The sequence below is a fragment of the Lytechinus variegatus genome, chromosome 10 (assembly GCF_018143015.1).
Source record: "Lytechinus variegatus isolate NC3 chromosome 10, Lvar_3.0, whole genome shotgun sequence".
NCBI classification, from domain to species: Eukaryota; Metazoa; Echinodermata; class Echinoidea; order Temnopleuroida; family Toxopneustidae; genus Lytechinus; species Lytechinus variegatus.
This window is the reverse complement of record NC_054749.1, coordinates 32532910-32551867: the sequence shown is the minus strand read 5'-3', so window position 1 is coordinate 32551867 and position 18958 is coordinate 32532910. Positions and strand designations below refer to the sequence as shown.

The window sequence follows — 18958 nt, the reverse complement described above, 5'->3', positions numbered from 1 at the left end:
TTTCTCATACTTGATAATTTTGTCAATAACCCTTGGTCAATAACTATTTTCTGTTAGGTTAAGGTAATCAGTAATCAATCTTGAAACAAATTAATAACAAGAGTATTTCAAACAAGTATGAAAAGTTGCCAGACAATACATAGGATAGCACTAGATATAAAGTGATGGCCAGTGATAAAAAAACCTCCTCCAATCTCAATGCTGAGTGCCTAGCAAGAAGAAGGCAGGAGGTCCTATGATTCGGTCAGGGATAGAACCTACAGCCTCCTATTCATGAGGCGGGCACTCTACCACTGAGCCACCATACCAGTTAAAAAAAGGTTTGCATAAAAGAAAACTTTTACAGACCTATCATTAAGCCTACCGTACCCCTACACAGCACTATATTCTAGAATACAACTCACAACGGGTCTACCTAGATTTCTAAATCATGATAGAAATTTAGAAATATGTAGCAAATATCTGTTTCCAATGTGGAGCCTGGACACTTGAGGAAAGTGTGAGGATCGTGTCAATTTCATTTTTTTTTGGGGGGGGGATGTTCAGTCTATTCTGTGTTAGTGTGACCTCATCGTCATTGAACTTGAACCGACTGACTGACCACAATAGCAATGAAAGATAAATTCACAAAATCAGCAAATCCAGTCTAAGAGATATGCTCACCCTCATTTTCTTTTGTTTGTCCTCTGCTGTTCGAGACCCACTCCTCTTTACTGGTATTGATGATCCACTCCTTATTTTAGGCACAGCATCAGGCTTTAGTCGCCGGGTCCTCTTCATGCCGAAAGCAGCACGCAATCCGTCGACAAAATCCGCATCTTCGAAGTGGCTACTGCACACCACGCTCCAGTCACTGGGGGCGCTCCAATTTGCTCGGGTCAACTTTACTTTCGAGACCCATAATCTGCGTAAATTTGCATCTGTGGGAAACAAATGTAAACTGACCCCATCCTTTGTAGTGATTCTGCAACCTCCAATGATGCATCTCGCCGGCATCTTGATATTATCGCAAATATCACAAACTTTACCAAAAGAACACAGTAAACTTTCTCAACAATACTGCGCTACAATACGTAAACACAATAAGTGAAAACTTTTTTGTTTATGTGCGCGTGTTGTAGAGTTTGCCAGATTTCCTTAATGACTTATAGTCACATGACTAGCAAGCTTGAGTCTTTTTTATCTCTTTCTGGAGGAGGGCTTATGAGCGTGAGAAATTATCATATTAACTTCTAAATCAGCAATATCTTAGTAATTCTAGATAAATCAAATTAATAATGTTGAAATTATTAGTAAAACAATTGAATATGAATAAGAACAAAATATAGTTCAATGACTCAGAACCTGGGGTTTCACCTGGTTCTTATTTAAATCCAGGGGTTTCACCTTGTGCATTCGCTGAGAAATTCGCAAAAGCATTAACCCTAATACTCCCGGGGGGGGGGCCATAATGGCCCCCCCCCCCTCAACAATTTTCGCGATATATCTGCTGTGCGAAATTTTTTCACCTCGCAGCTCACTGACTTTTTACATTCAAGTCTCGCGCAAATTTTGAGACCAAATTTGTGACGCCCGGGTACGCGGTTACGACATTACGCAACATTATGCAAGTGCATGTCAGACCCAAAATTGCTCATAAACGTGATTTCATGTACAAATCCAATGCAAATTGCAAATTTAGCCGAAATTCATAAATGTTTCATTATTTCTACTTTTACTGATTAAACTTAATTAATTTTGCCTTGTTTATGATCAGAATTATGTCTGGAACAATTTCCATTGAAAAAACAATAAAAAACAAAAAGTAAAAAAACAAAGAAATACATAAGAAATTCATAAAACAATACATAAGAAATTTATTTCCAAACCAAAGTTTTTTTGAATTACGATTAAGAATGCTACAAAGAAAATTTTTACCAAAAATTAGCATTCTAGGAGCTTTATTTAGTGAATTAGAGCAAAAAGTATGATTTATGCATAAATTAGCATAATTAATTCATATAAAATAAAATCTCATTATTTTGGAAAATTTTACCATACAGCCTTGTAGATTACATCGCACACTACCAGTGTGCAAATTTTTGCGTTGCTCGCGCGATCGGCGGCCGAGATCTTAAGGGGGGGCCATAATGGCCCCCCCCCCCCCGGGAATGACAAGAATCAAAATACCCCGGGAGATTTAGGGTTAAACAATCAATTACACCATGATGTCAGGTCTCATTGCCGGTTCCTTGGAGTCTATGATGAAGAATGTGGCTTATAGCCATGGAGAGTTGTTGAAACGACAAGGGAGGCTCAATGACCCATAGTGTGTAACTGGGATCTCATTGTACGCGAACAGCCTTGCACTTGAATTGTGTATGAACTTAGGGTTGGGGAGTCCATCTTTGGTAAAATGACTAGGGTACATTCCTTGAAACGTTCTAAGAGGAATGGTATTTCCTTCTGCGCCAGAATCAACCATTGAATGGAGTTTCGCTATAGTGTGCTCATCCCACTTCCCCTCAACATGGGTCATCGCCAATTCATTGATGTCGTCTTCATCCACAGCTCCAGTACTCGACATTATGATGATCTGGGTGGTGTTTCATAAAGCTGTTCGTAAGTTAAGAGTGACTTTGAGAACGACTGGTGATCCTTTCTTGTGGTAAATGGCATATTCATTGGCGATGGTTTAGCGCGTAAGAATGGTTCACCAGTTGTTCTTAAAGTCGCTCTTATCTTACGAACAACTTTTTGAAACGGCCCCCAGATCAAAGGTTAGCACATCCATAGCATCATTGAGCTGTTGAATCTCTGTGTCTGTATCAGCTGTCCTGCGAACCAAGTACATGCTCTTAGTCACCTGGTATTATGTAGTGTGTTTAGGGTGCTGAACTTTGCGATACTGCTTCCTGGTACCTGAAGCTGGATATCGATACACTTTCCAATCAACAGCAAAGTGTGCTGTTTGACATGTTGATCTCCTTTGAAAGAAATGATATATAGGCATTCAGTATGTTATCATTAATTCAATTGGACCTAGTTTATGTGTGGAAGTCATCCGTTTCTTGGTACATACCGATACATTAAACCTGTAATCGTTGCTATTTTTGATAGGCTTGTATTTGACAGTCTGGGTCTTTTCTTCGGGGGGGGGGGGGCCAAATTGATGTTTGACCAAGGGGAGCGTCAAATTGTCCTATAAGGAGGGGTGCCAAACTGACCTTAAAAATGGGGTCACCAGGTTGATGTTCCACCTAGGGGGCATCAAATTGCCTTAAACTTATAGGGGGCGCCAAACTGACCATAAACATATTCGAACTAGGAGGCGCCAAGTAGACCTTAAATTTAGGGGGTCCCTAATTGTCCTATAAGGAGGGGGCGACAAAATGACCTTAAACATGATGGCGCAATCTCATGTTTCACAGGAGGGGGACAATTCGACCCTTAACTCAAGGAGGGGGCGCAAAGTTTTCTTTTGCTATTTCTTTTCTTTTTCCTCTCATTTCCAATTATATTCTTTGTTTGTTCTTATACTTAATTTCACCTCATTTTTTCTGTTCCCTCTTTGTTTTTACTTCTTTCACCCAGTAAACGCATATAAAGAATAAGAGATATAGAGAGAAAGAGAGAGAAAAGAAAATTACAAATAAATGAAATTTATTCTTTTCTCCCTCTCTCTCTCTCTCGCGTTATTTTACTCATTTTTGTTTTAAATCTTTTATTCACCTCAAACTGTTTGTCATTCTGTTTTTCTCTTCCATTGTACCTCACTCTTTTACTTTTCTTCTATATATTTTCATTTTGTTGTATAATTCAAAGATCACTTTCTGCCTTTTTCTTCTCTTTCTTTGCTCCCACACTCTCTCGTTCTTTCATCATTTATACCTTATTTCCCCTTCTACGTCTTTATTTTTTAATCTCTTGCCTTTTTTTCCCCTTAAATATATTCAAACATATTGAAAATAAACAAAATATAAATAAGTATCATAAACAAAATATATTTTAAAATTTATTACATTCATTCTTATACACTACATTTTCAAACAATTAAAGACATAATATATATTCTGATTCTACAATACATGACTATAACATGCATCATTGTAAAACAAAAACAAAGAGTATTGCTATCAAGATCTTTATAAAATACTAACAAAATCTATACAACATTAATACGAAACATCTATATTCTACATGTACATCCAACACTAAAATATAAAACATATCTATCAAATACAAATGAAAACATACATAACACAAATCAAGATTGAAATATATACATGTACGTATCAATTTAAACTTTAAAAAAAAGATGTTTCTAATTAAAAACAAAATTACTGTAAAATGGCAAACAGATGCAAAATGTATGTCTAACACTAAAGTATAAAACATCTATGAAAACATACATAACGTAAATCAAAATCGAAATATCTATAAAAATGTATACAAGTACATATCATTTTAAACTTGAAAAAAAAATCTAATTTAGAAAAAAAAGTACCATAAAGTTCCGTGTATACGGCACACCCCGACTTTTGGACTTGTCAACAAAAAAAAGACATTACCACAAAAACTACCCATCCGAATCGGCGCTTTCCTGACTTGTGCTATATTCCACCCCCCTCGCTTTTCAACACTAAATAAGCAACACTTAATTGGATGAGGAGTTAGGAAAAGCAGCAGATAACTCCAAATATTGCCGTCGGTGTAGCGAAGCCCTGCCACAGAAATTCTGTGACCCTGGCACATGTATGCCACTACCATTTGCGCAGGAAAACATACAAAAATTACACACTGTCCAAATTCATGTCTGGCACATGTAAAATCAAAATGCACTCATTATTATTTTTTTTGCTGGTCAAAAAATAAAGACAAGAAAAAAAACAGGAAAATCAAGAATAAAAACAACAAATTTGATGTGATGTTTGTGTCTCATTAATGAAATTGCATGTGGAAAATGTGTAGGGGAGGGGTTTTTATTTCATTTGACAAATCATTCTTTCATGATTATGTGGTGGCCCTGAAAAGGGCCGTTTAGTGCGGGTTAAAAACCCAAGAAATGCTCGTCCTCACTCTCCTGGAAGACCGCAGAGTCGGGATACATCAGATCATCTTAGTCTTCTCCATCTTCTCCCGCTGAATCCTCTCCGCTGTCACCGTCTTCAAGCAGGATATCCACCGCCCATCAAACTCGTTTTGAAATGCAGCACTTCTTCGGCGGTGACCTCTCCCAACGACTCGAGGATCCATGTGCTGCTGGCCCGTCTTGGTGAAAGTGTGGACCCCTCCATCATCCACTCGGTCCAGCGACGACGGAGTGCATCTTTGAATGGTTTGTTGATACAAACATCTAGGGGTTGCAGAATCGAGGTCAACGTCACCGTCTAGAACCAGCTGGTGAGACCCGTTACACATCTTCCCCAAAGGCACTTAGGCCAATCTTTAACAATTCTTTCATCCATCCTTTAGTCTGTGCTCGAACCAAGATGCCAGCGGGGAACTTGTCTTTCTGCATCCTCACCGTCAGAATTACTGTCACTCTGTGTGGAACATTGTGTGATAGTACTGAAAAACAACATGTGCAAAAGAAAGTTTGGACAGAACTTGACAGCATTCATGTGGGGGGGGGGGGGTGGTCACCGCTACATGTAGCTTTTATTTAATCACTTCCAGGATTTTTGTACACCTACAGGTTGTACATGTTAATCTCTATTATGTCTAGAAGATTTGATACAATTTTCTCAACCCGTCGTGCTGTGCCTTGTCTGAGAACATCTTTCTTGTAACTTTTCCATGGATCTCTGGCATCATAGCATAGAGATTGTGTATCTGCATTTTGTTGATGAAAAGAGTATTGCTTTTTAGCAATGTTTATTCCTAGAGCAGTTCTGGGAGTCCCCCATTTAAAGAACAGATTTGAGTTCTCCATCCCCCCTGAGATGGTTATGACAGCAATTACCGAACTGAAGGAGTGGAATGGATCTTCGCTGCAGGTAATCAAGAAGTACATCTAGCAGAACTTTGTTGTCCAGATGGACCTGACTCACTCTGTGTGGAACATTAATAGAATTTTCTCAACTCATCGTGCCTTGTCTGAAAACATCTTTCTTGTGACTCTTTCATGGATCTCTGGCATCGTAGCATAGAGATTGTTTATCTGCATTTTTTAATGAAAATGATATTGATCAATGTAACACAGAATTTTTGTTATTCCAGAGTATTGCTTTTTAGCAATCTTTATTCCTAGAGCAGTTCTGGGAGTCCGCCATTTAAAGAACAGATTTGAATTCTCCATCCCCCCCCCCCCCCCCCCCCCCCCCGGGAATACCAGGAGGGTGTTCCAAGGGCTTTACGTATTTTACATGTATTAGAGTTAAAATATTTTGTAAGTTTTTAATTTTTCCGAGCAGCCCCCTTTTATGAATTTCTTGAATTCATTTTTTCCTCATACACTGGAGGATGAAATGGTATGTCTGATCCATCCTTGCTCATTTTGGAGAATATTTATTACATTACTTTAGTATGGAGGAACTGTCCATTTATGACATGATGAAATACAAAATTTTAGAAATGATTGTTAAGCAGATTTTCATGGAACCTTCAATATTATGCTCTCCTTTTTTTATTAACGCAACTTATCTTGAGAGTGGACTTTCCCTTTCATTAGTATCTTTATTGTTGTGCCATTATGCACAGTTACATGTACTTGGTTGGGGGTTGATTGAAGAAAACAGATACTTACTATCTCATGATATGTTGGTTTTTGTTTTTCTGTTATCACAGAATGCTTCTTTACATCTTCTATGCATCTCCTCCTCCTCTTTCTTGCTCAGAAGTCTTCTCTTCAAAAAGATAATGAAAGGTACTCATTTATTGTCTATCAACATACTTGTCTTCTTTGCTTCCAATTTATAATATAATTTCTTAATCTGATATAAATGTAACATCAAATTGTTCTTATTATTTTGGGGTGTACATATAAACTCCTCAAAAAAATCTGACTTTGAATGTTAATCCCTCCTCAGTTGTAGGAAATATTAATGTGTCATTAGATCATTCAATTCTCTTCCATAGCATAGTGGTCTAGACGTTCAAATGCTCACTGAATTCATCATTGTCCTTTATGTTATTCTATACACTAGCAAATTCACCTTGAGGGTTTTATTCTCCTTTCAATAAGATAACCATTTTTTAAAACTCCTTTGAAACTTTTAGAATAACCTGAATTTAAATAAGAAAAAAAAAGAGATCCACCAACCCTTTTTGGGAGGGTATGTCACGTGAAGGCATCCATTCCTCCTCTTCCTTGTCCTATTATCTTTCTTCCTCTTTCTCTCAAACTGGAGCATAGGATGAATAAGTATGTACTGAACAATTTTTTTATAGAGTAAGACCATTATTTCATTACAATCCTAAAGCTAGTGGAAACTGGTTCAATTTCGAAGATAGCTTTGTTCCTATCTGATCACCTATTAAAGTGGTTATTAAACCTGTAAGTGCAAATCGAACTGATATAGCGCCATCTCTTGTTAAAAACTAAAGAGGGTCGAACTGAACTTAGACAATGTGAAAGTTTACTATAGGGCGAAAGTCGATGGTGTGATTCTTGTAGTCAATGTAAATAGGATCAGGAGAAGACGTGATGTTTCAGCCTTCTTCTAAATTGGCATTTATGCTTCCTATTATTGTTATTCCAATTTCTTGTTGTTGTTATTGTCCTTCGTTTGATTTGATGGTTTTGGGAACTCTTCGATGCACAGCCATTAAAGCTGAATAGAGGTAACTAAACTGTCTAACACTGGTGCTGATAATTTAAGAATTTGTGCAAGGTAAACTTTGAACGGTTGAGCGAACGAGCAGAAGATGTTGATTGGCCTATAGAGCATGAGCATTATGTGAAAATTTGTAATGTAAAATGGCAAAGAGATGCAAAATGTACATGTATATCATCAAACAAATATAAAAAAGTACTATATAACAAAAATAACGAACATAAATTCTACCATGACAAAAAAAATCTTCACATAAAGGAAATATATGTACAAGAATTAAAGTTCCAATAGTTCATCATACTTCTACACCTGCCAACGAGTTCATTTTTTCATATTCTCGATGTCTTTCTCCAACTTTCTTATGCGTCCATCTTGATAAGACATGTGAGAGACGAGTGATCCCACAACTTCTCTTATCCAGGACGGCGACGAATTCAGCTCCTGAATTGAAGGTAACCGTAGAATGTTCATCTTGACTTGATTCCCCTTTTCTTCAGAGTTATTGTTTGCCTCCAACATACACGTACATGTATCCTCTTTGTCAGAAGAAATGTCTTTGTACAGACATCACCAATTTGAGGTAACAGCGATGACGATTTGAAGATCAGAAAGGTCCTAAAAAACTCATCATCCAGTTGATTTCCACTAGACATCAGCAGTGGTTCCAAGGCCCTTCGCACAGTAGAGATCTGGCATTCCCATACTCCTCCCATGTGTGATAAATGTGGCGTATTTAGCTTAAATGGAATCCAATCAACTCCATTTTCACCTAGGTACTCCTGGACTCTATCTTGGTTCATCTCTTGAAAGGCCCCACGAATTTCATTTCTTGTGCCAATGAATGTTGTTCCTTGATCAGAGCGAATTTGTCGAACAGGGCCTCTGCGACTCAAGAAACGTCTCAGACAGTTAATGAAATAACTGCTACTCAGGCTATTGGCAGAGTCTAGATGCACTGCTCTTGGTGACATACATGTAAATATAACACCATATCTCTTCAGGTCGCTTCTCCGTTCTCGAATGGTGAAAGGACCAAAATAATCCACACCACAATATGTGAATGGAGGAGCTGGGTCAAGTCGATCTTTCGGCAATTCTGCCATCTTTTGTTGTTGCAGATTTCCTTGAGCTTTCGTCAGGTGACACTACCTGTCGTGTAGTAGCGAAGAGTTAAAAAATTTGCAGGGATGGGGAAAATGCACGATTCCTCCTCGTTCGGTGCTCCAGCCTTTCACTTATCAGATCAATGATATGCAAACATCCCTGCCTTGTGAATCTGTACAGCTTAAACATTTGCTGGTCATCATAAACGTCAAACGGATGGTGCCTATCACGGAAAACCCTTTCCCTTCTCAGTGCAGCGATTTGCAGAGCATGCAGTACAGCAGCCATCTTGAAATGTGTGCTCAAAAATTCTCTGGTTAACTAAACACCAAGCTCAGAGCTAAGGTAAAATTAACCAGAGTTTCTATGGAAATGAACCGGAATTAACCGGAAAAAATCCGTTTATTCTTTATGCAACAGACAAACTACGGTTAATTATTTTTTACCAGAGCTTTCACTCTAACCGGAGATTTTTACCGGAGAAAACTCCGGTTAGAGTTTTATGCAACGGGGCCCAGGTGATGACATTCGATACCGCTGAAGATCCTGCGATCACCCGGTATCCAGATTGCCTAAGTTGATTGTGTGTCATCCCTCTGCCCATGTGATTAACCTTTTCATGATGATATTGAATCAGTAGTACAGACAAATGGGAGTGCCTTGGTAAGATAATCGGGTGCTTTGTTTCGATGGAAAGGTCAGCTCTGCTAATTCTCCCTCTTACTCGCATTATGTCTTGGTCGTCGAGGAATGGATCAAGTTTCTGAAGGTCACTGCACACTGCTGCACTGACAGTGTCTATTTCCCCATCCACCTCTCCGGCCACCCCACCCACACACTTAAACTCATCTTGTTTCATGATTCAAGACAATTCACAGGAAATTTTGAGATGTAAATCTAGACCTATGTTGAAGTCGATTTAGAATCTACAATTTTCCATGAATTATTTTTGTTTAGACTCTAGATCTAGATCTAACTTGTTAGACTCTAGGCCAGGGGTTCTCAAACTACGGCCTGCGGGCCGGATCCGGCCCTTGGAGTTTCTCAATCCGGCCCGCGAGACTTTTTTTTTTATATCATTTTAAGTCACAATATGAAACAGCTCAATATGATTACATTGTGTATCCATGTTAGACCTAACCGTAATAAAAGTAATGATAGTCAGAACATAATTATGAAACTGTTTTAAATTTGTTGGATTAAATGCTCCCAAAATAAGGGCAAGATTGCACAAGAGAGCATCTAGGACCCTGACCGCAAAGGTCTTTGCACTTCGCACATATTTTTTTCCTAAGTATCCACCAGAGGCGTCGATCTTGGGGGGCAGGGGGGGGCGATCGCCACACCAATGAAAATATTGGGGGGGGCAAACATCATTTTGCCCCCCCCCCCCCAATAATTCCGGATATGGCAAAAAAGCCAAGAATGTAATGTTCAGCAAGCGAGAATGAGATACACAACTTGTTCTTTATTTAAAATCGTGCTCAAAATGCCCGTTTTTCTAATTGGAATATAAAAATTTTCAGCTCGCGCTTGGCGCTCGCAAAGTTTCTGTAGCAAAACCCCATACTTTTCATGATTAAATAGGTGAATGCAAATGTCCCGTTTTCACTTTAAAGCCTCAAAAGAACTCCTGCTTCGATTTGCATTCATCTTTTCTTGGATATATATCTTGTTCTTTATCAAAAACGTCCATTAAATTGTCTTTTTTTTTCAGATCGAAAAATCAAAATTTTCAGCTCGCGCTTCGGCTCGCATCTATTCTTTAGATACCAATTTTAATCATTGGTACCAAAAATGCTTAGAATATCAAGCTTTCAGGTCAGAATATACAGAAATTTTACCTCACTCTCGGCACTCGTACTATCTGTGTCGTGAGATATGTATCCTCCTCATGAGTTACTACAAACAGTTCTGAACAGGCACGCTTTTCCTGTCAGTATACTAAAAGAAAAATCAGCTCGCGCTTCGCGCTCGCATTAATTTGTTGGTGAGATACGTGTCTGTGCCATGAGTCATATATACATATATGTGTGTGTGTGTGTGGGTGGGTGTCTTGTACGATCCAGCGCCTTTGGAACGTCAATGATTTTGCCCCCCCCCCAATCTGAAAAATGGATCGACGCCCCTGGTATCCACTTTACCCTGGCCCTTTCAGTTTTACTTGGAGTCTTATCTGGCCCTTTAAAGAAAAAGTTTGAGAACCCCTGCTCTAGGCTTTAACGTTAGACAGTCTAGATAAATATACACTCCGCAAAAAGTTAAAAAGTTGAAATATTCCATATAGATATATTGATTAAAGGCAAATTATTGTATGTCAACATGACCAGACAATATTCCTCTTCGAGTATGACATGACATTTTCATGTGAAAAGTCATGCATGGGTGGTTAAATGCTTTACACAAGAGCAATGTCAGTAAAAGAAAATTGTTAGAAATGGATCAGTCAGTGCATGGCTGGTTACAGGCATTAAACAATAGCAATGTCAGTAAAAGAAAATTGCAATAAAACGATCAGTCATTCTTTCAGTTGTGAAAGTTTATGTGGCATAAATATCCATTACATGATAAAACCAAAGTCCAAATACCACTCTAAATGAGAAGAGAAAGTTATCCACCTTGGATGCATCACTATTCCACTGGAATTTTAAGGAGATAACGCCGGACATCTTCAAGAGTGCCTCCTGGTTGAATTCTTTGATTGACCGATTTTCCTAGCTGATCCCACAAGTGTTCAATCGGGTTCATGTCTGGTGAACAAGCGGGCCATGGATCCAAGCGCTGAACATTGTGGTCATCCAGAAATCTGTGGACAATGTTCGCTCGATGGGGACAACCCTCTGTCGAAATTGTTGAATGTATGCCTACAGGATGGCCATGATCATTAGCTTTTGAATGGTCCATTTCTTGCAATTTTCTTTTACTGACGTTAACCGCCCATGCATGACTGTTAACATAAAATGTCATGTCATACTGCAAGAGGAATATTGTCTGGTCATGTTGACATACAATAATTTGCCTTTAATCAAGTATAATATCTATAGGAAATATTTTAAGTGTTCTAAGTGTCCAAGAACTTTTTTTTGCCGAGTGTGCAAATGAGGAGGCTTCAATACTTTTAACTGCCCGAGCCAACCCCATCTTGTTAGTATTTAGATCTAGAGTAGATCTAGACCTCTAGTAGGATCTAACGTTAGGGCTTAACCTAACCTGGGGAGTTCCTGCCCACGAAGCTTCGCAAGCCGGAGTTCCCTTGGGTTAGGGCCTAGTAACCATACAGTATGTACCTCGACGGCGAACGATGAAATTTTGTTCCACTTCATCTTCGTCCTGGCAGGTCTGCTCCTAGTCCTTCCTTAAGGAGGTTTGTATAGTATCCTTTATGGTAATTGGCACGTTGTCATCGGCGTCCATGGTCACTCATAATATCATTAACAAAGAAGTCTATGTTAGATGAAGATGAATACTTGAAGTCAAGCTCATGAGTCTCGAGATCGCGCGGTACGTGTATACTGCCATCACGTCACCGGTCGTCTGTGCTGTGGCGGCTGTTGCTATAGTATTTTGCACATAAACATACACCGCACTTGTCGGACTCTGGCCTGTTGATGCTGGCTGATTGGCTATTATTTTTTACCTGTGTTTGTAAACAAATGAGGTCAGCGTGTGATAGGTTAATGAATATTTATAAGTCACTGTCAGTAACAGGATTTTATTGGCTGTATGTTAAAAAAGATATGACGTCATACCTCATTTATGTTTCTCCGCTGATGCGTGTAAACTTTTTGTAATGAAATTTCAGTAGCAAGAACATTGAATTATGTACAAGTATATCACCAAACAAAAATAAAAAGTACTATATAACAAAAAAAATTAAAATTATACCATGACAAAAAAAAATCTTCACATATAGGAAATATATGTACAAGAATTAAAGTACCAAAAGTTCATCATACTTCTACTCTTCTGCACCGTGCCAACGAGTTCATTTTTTCATATTCTCGATGTCTTTCTCCAACTTTCTTATGCGTTCATCTTGATAAGACATGTAAGAGACAAGTGATCCCACAACCTCTCTTAGCCGGGACAGTGACAACTCAGCTCCTGAATTGAAGGTAACACTAGAATGTTCATCTTGACTTGATTCCCTTTTCTTCAGAGTTATTGTTTGCCTCCAACATACACGTACATGTATCCTCTTTGTCAGAAGAAATGTCTTCGTACAGACATCACCAATTTGAGGTAACAGCGATGGCGATTTGAAGATCAGAAATGTCCTAAAAAACTCATCCAGTTGATTTCCAGTAGACATCAGCAGTGGTTCCAAGGCTCTTCGCACAGTAGAGATCTGGCGTTCCCATACTCCTGTCTCCACTGACGTTGTTTTCCATGTCCATGGGGATGTCTTCTGCCGCGACCGGAGTATTACCACCACCCATCTCCTTTGGACTGCCTATTCCCATGATTACAGGTCATGGAATCTCCTCTCCAAGTAACTACATTATGAATTCATCGTAATCATCTTCAAGATTAAGCTTTGCTGCCAATCCTGCCATTGTTCCAGCAAATTACTTATAAAGTTCCAAATGCTTACAAAACTGAGGCTGAACAACCATATAATCAATAAAACTGACCAAGTCACACTATGTCCACGAGCTTTGTAACATTTATCACCTAATAACGCTGATTACAACCACAAGCTTTTAAACTCTCATTTATTATATTAAAATTATGACTTTTTTGCTACAGAATTCTAATTTTGTTTGAGATTTAACAATTATATTATATTTGACACTTTTTCCTTTGCTTTTCTATTTTCATTTATTATCTTCGTGAGACTCTTGTGGGTGCATGGCCCTCAAGCCCTCATCTGTACGACAGTTGGGGGGTAGTCTGTAACACTGAAACCTCGCCTTTTTCACATTATTGTTTATCTTTACTGTCTCTTCTTATCAGGCTAAAACAAAAAAATGACAACTCGTATCGCGAGCAGAATAATTTGTGCATGTTGACTTGAAAACGAGATATTTTGAGCCGCATGTTCAGAGGCGTCATTCCTGGGGGTGGGGGGGCTCCCTTTGCTTCATTCTTGTAATTTGTATTTTCACTGTTCCGTCTCCTCTCTCTTCCAATCTACAGAGTGTGTAGCGTCTGTCCCAAAGCATGGCCATAGATTAGCCAGGATTGCACAGTCTTGTGCATGTTCTTTCAATAAAGAAATGCTCTTTTTTGTCGAATGAAGAAAGGCACTCTTCGTTGTCACTGGCCACTATAGCATCCAAATAACAAGATACTCTTGTTTTTCTCTCTGAGAGAAGTGGTATGTGATGGAATTCTGAATGTTGCAGGCCTCTCCAAGGTCTATCAGGACTTTGTGCCATCTGCCATATTCCTTCCTGATCAAGATATCATTTTTAAGGTCATTTATAAGGACACCCTTGTTGTGCAAATTAGGCCTTCAACAAGGTCTGAAGCAATCAGAAGAATCTCCTGCGTGGCAAGTGATGGCTGACCATCCTTCAGTTCATGTTGTCTCATGAGGTTCTGCCCTTTTGAGTATGCTATAAGAAGAAGAAGTACTGTCTCCAGATCAACCCAGCATCTTCAGTCGACCCAGCTCATCTTTAAATATATAAACTTTTCCTTTTCGATTGTCTGCAACCAGAAGTACCCAATGATTCTTTAAAACATTGATGGGCACCAAGCACAATGGGTACTTCCGGTAATGGATCTTTTTGAACAGCCATGAATATTGTATGTCCCCATACCCAGATACAGAGGAGCATATTAGAAAGCATCAGGAAGTGTGCTGTTTGAAGAACATGTTGATCTCCTTTGCAAGTAATGACATATCTGAATTTAGTATGTTATCATTAATCCAATTGGACCTGGTTTATGTGTGGAATTCATCCATTTCTAGGGTTTCCTCATACATTACCAGGCGTCACAAATTTGTCTCAAAAGTTGCGCAAGACGTGAAAGTAAGTCATGGAACGGCGCCGTGCCAGCTTTTCAAGCTACAGATTTATCACGAAAAAAAGTCATTTTAGGGTTACAACCCATGCTATTACCATGGCAATGCAGTGTCTAAAATATATGGGAAAAGGGTATCTTCTATGTCTTAACCCAGCGACCAATGTTTGTGCCAAATTTGATGAGCAGTGGTAAAACACAGAGAAAGTAATCTATTTGTAATGAGTCTTCCAGGGTATTTTGAAATTGGAAAACTTTTTTTTTTAAAGGGTAAAAACAGATGAAAATATAGCATACCTGTCAAACATTGACAAAAGCTAAAACTATTCTGTCATTCGGCTGAACATCCCTGGCTGCCCTAGCAAAGTGGAGATTGGAATATGCATCCTGTCTGCTTCCATTTGCTTTCCAAGTCTTTGCTGCCTGCACTAGTTGTAGAAAAGCTCATGGTAAAGATTTCTTGAAATCCATTCCTACAACAGTAAATAAACGAGACAAGAATAAGAAAACACTTGTTTTACAAGCAAATTAATTCTATCCATAAAGGGGAAGAACTGTGTGGTATCTCATGCCTGGGTGTTATAAATACCTAGTCTTAAGCATGGAATTATCAATGGAGGTAATTGATACTCCTACCACAGTATCAAAACAGCTTTACATGGTTTTGTATATCTCTACCTCAAGACCAATATTTTTACCAAATTTCATAAGAATTGGTTGACAATTAATGAAGTTGAAATTTAACAGCAAGTATTTTCCCCAATTTTCATTATATACCTTGTTACCATGGCAACATGATATCTGACACTGATACAGAATTAACCTGTCTTACACATCTTTACCTCAAATATATGTGTGTGCCAAACCTCATGAGAATTTTTCAGAGAAAAAGTATGTTTTCCTACTTGGTAAAATAATTATTACACTCGCAGAAGTGGTTTAAAGTACACCATGACTGTAGAGACAAAGTGGATAGAGAAATGAAATGGATATGTGAGAAAGTGGAAGGTTGAGAGTAGAGAAATCTTTCTTGAAAATGATGTGGCCATTAATTTGCATACTCATCAATATTCAATTCATCCGTGTCTGCTCTCATATGAAATTTGGTTTCATAAAAAAAAATATGAACTGTTTTATTACAGATGTCTATGCTTCCTAATTTCCAGTGGACTTTCTCCTTATGCGCCAATGCTTCATTGACTTCTCAATGTCAGAAAAAGAGAGAATCAATCCTTACCATGGTATGGTTTTAGGACATCCTCAGTTGTATGGGCTGGGTATTCATTCACTGTCTCCTCCCATGAGGTCAAACCTAGCTGCACCACAAGTTCTGCCTTCACTGCTTGCAATATCTTTTGTTTCCCTGCTGCTGCTTTCATTTCTTTCAAGGGCAATTCTCCAGAAAGCACCTTGCAGAGGTAAAAACAGCTGTGAAAAAAGGGAAATGGTTTATTTGCATGGACACAATGCATTGTATATTATACCTGGACTGGACCAAAATAAAGTAGCAATGAAGTTTGATCATTAGTCTTTTAAACAATTCAGATCACTCCTGATTACATATTGCTATGTTGCGCTCAAGGGAATTTAACTTTTAGACGGTGACAGTGCTCATCAGCCAATGAAATTCACCTGATATTTGTGCATTAAAAATGTTGTGAAAAAATAGCAATGATTGATTAATCACCATTTAAAGGAAAGAATTATGGTATAGGAATATATGAAGTCTGCAGACTTGCCTAATACAAATATCATCAACATTTTTTGAGATCGTGGCAGCTAATAATCTTCTCACCTTATTCGTTCAGGAATTGGCTAAACTCTCATGGCTGCAAGGTCAGTTGTGCCTGTCCTGGGTCATAATTTTGGCTGAACAGGTGCAAAGGTGACCGAAAGGATATTTATAGGGTCGCTGGTATGTCGGTTATTCAACTACCTTGTAAATATTCTTTACATTTCAGTTTGTGTATAACAGATATGTGTTATTTCATTTTCATATGTGCATGGTCGTTGGGTGCTATAATATGTTTCAAGCGATTTATTTCTATTTTTTCAGACTTTTGCTTAAATCTTTCCACTTTAGTACCATTTATCAACTATACAGTGTAAATTTCTGAGATAGTGTATTGTGTTTAAGATCTGTGTATTATGCTATTTCAACAACTTATAATTTATTGTACATGGACCAGTCTCAGGACAAGGGGCGGACCCCAAGGTATAAAGGGAGAATGAGAAAAAAATTTCATATGAAAGGTAAATCTTTGCCTGGTTTTTACAGGCAAATATTTGCTTGGTATTTACGGGTAAATATTTGACTAAAAATGATGTGAAAATGCAGTATGCATCGAATCCTGCATCAGGTATGCCCAAAATCAGAGAAAGAATTTGTTTCAATGCATGCCATCACCATTTCATTTACATTTGTCTACTCACCAGGAATACATAACATCATGTAATTTACATTTCATTGCACTTATTAGAGGTTGGTTGCACAAAACTTGATATCAGTTGCAAGTTACCCAATGTGTCTTTCGATTACGGGTTTGCTTCTTCCAACAGAACGTATGAATCATTTTAGTGTATAATAGTTTGATTTGGTCTATAAATTGCAATCAAAACAAATTGCAAATAATGTTAACAGCACCCACTAGTACATGTAGGTGGCAAAATCTCTTTTGAGAAGTATTTCTTTTAAGTTCATGGCTTTGTTGAAGAATCAAGGACATCAAACCCTTCCCAGGACAAAATTCCAATTGAAACCCATTGAACAACCAATTGGTTTCAATTTGGATTCAATTGGTATAAAATTGGTTTCAATAGGTCCAATGGGTCCAAATGAGACACCAATTGAGGTCCCATTGTAGGGTCTATTGTGCCAACTGGCCCCATTAGAATTCAATATGGGTACCAATTGAAGAACAATATACCCATTGAAATTTCAATTGGTTTCAATTTGGATTCAATTGGTATTATTTGGTTTCAATAGGTCCAGTGGGTCCAAATGAGACACCTATTGAGGCCCCATCGTAGGGTCTATTGTGCCAACTGACCCCATTAGAATTCAATATGGGTACCAATTGAAGAACAACAATATACCCATTGAATTTTCAATTGGTTTCAATTTGGATTCAATTGGTATTATTGGGTATCAATAGGTCTAATGGGTCAAAAATTAGATACCAGTCAGGTTCCTATTGTAAGGTCAATTGGCCTAAATTGTATAAACTGACCATGGGGGACTAATTCAAGACCAATTGATGTGTAATGGAGCCAATTTGTCCCAATGTGTCTTCAATTGGTCCCACTGAAATAATAATGGGACCATGCATGAAAAAAAAAAGCTCAATTGGTTTCTGATTCGTCTTAATTGGACTCACTGGGCCACTTGGTCCCCGAATTGGTTTTAATTGGGACCAATAGCAAATTGGGTTCAAATGAGATAAATAACCAATTGGTTTCAATTGGGACAACTAACCAATTGGTTTCAATTGGGTTGGTTTCAAATGGTATTCAACTGAGATTATGTGATTAGCTTCATTGCATACTATATGCATATAAAAATACAATTTTATTGTTTTTGCGATGTACTATTTAATCATTTACCATTTTCCAGTGATACGTTTGTTTAAGAAACAAGTAAAGAATGAGTAACAAACAATGAAATACCCATAAATGATAAATGGCTCTGTTGCAATAGATTAAAAGTTTATTAGTAGTACACTAACCATAACCAAACCACACTAAATAAGATACATGTGCATGCTTTAACTGCTCTTCATCAGATGAAATAAAAGTTTGCACAATAACTCTACCCTTTGCATTGATATAATTATATGCAGACAGTGTGCTTCTGCAGTAGAATGAGTAGATTTTAGTGGAATTTCCTCATTTCCTACTGAGATGATATTGTTCTACTAATTTTTCTTGTGCCAATTAGAAGTTCCCATTGCTTCCAGTTGAAACCAATTGGTTCCAATTGGGTCCAATTGTCAATTGGTTTGAATGGGACCGATTTTTTCACTTTCCATGTACTCCAAATTGAAACCAACTGGTATGCCATTGGTATTCAGTTTGGATATTTAATGGGTTACATTTTCTCTTGAGGCTAGCCTGTTCGGAACTTT

General features: G+C 38.1%; 1 long non-coding RNA gene across 1 annotated transcript; it reads right to left on the bottom strand.

The window, feature by feature from the left end:
• Positions 1-534: 534 nt before the first annotated feature.
• LOC121422946 lies at positions 535-2607 on the bottom strand. Its single transcript, XR_005971213.1, has 2 exons — positions 2192-2607; positions 535-1424 (listed from the first exon to the last, which is right to left on the bottom strand). It is a non-coding gene; the product is annotated as an uncharacterized LOC121422946 (long non-coding RNA).
• Between the last annotated feature and the right edge of the window lie 16351 nt (positions 2608-18958).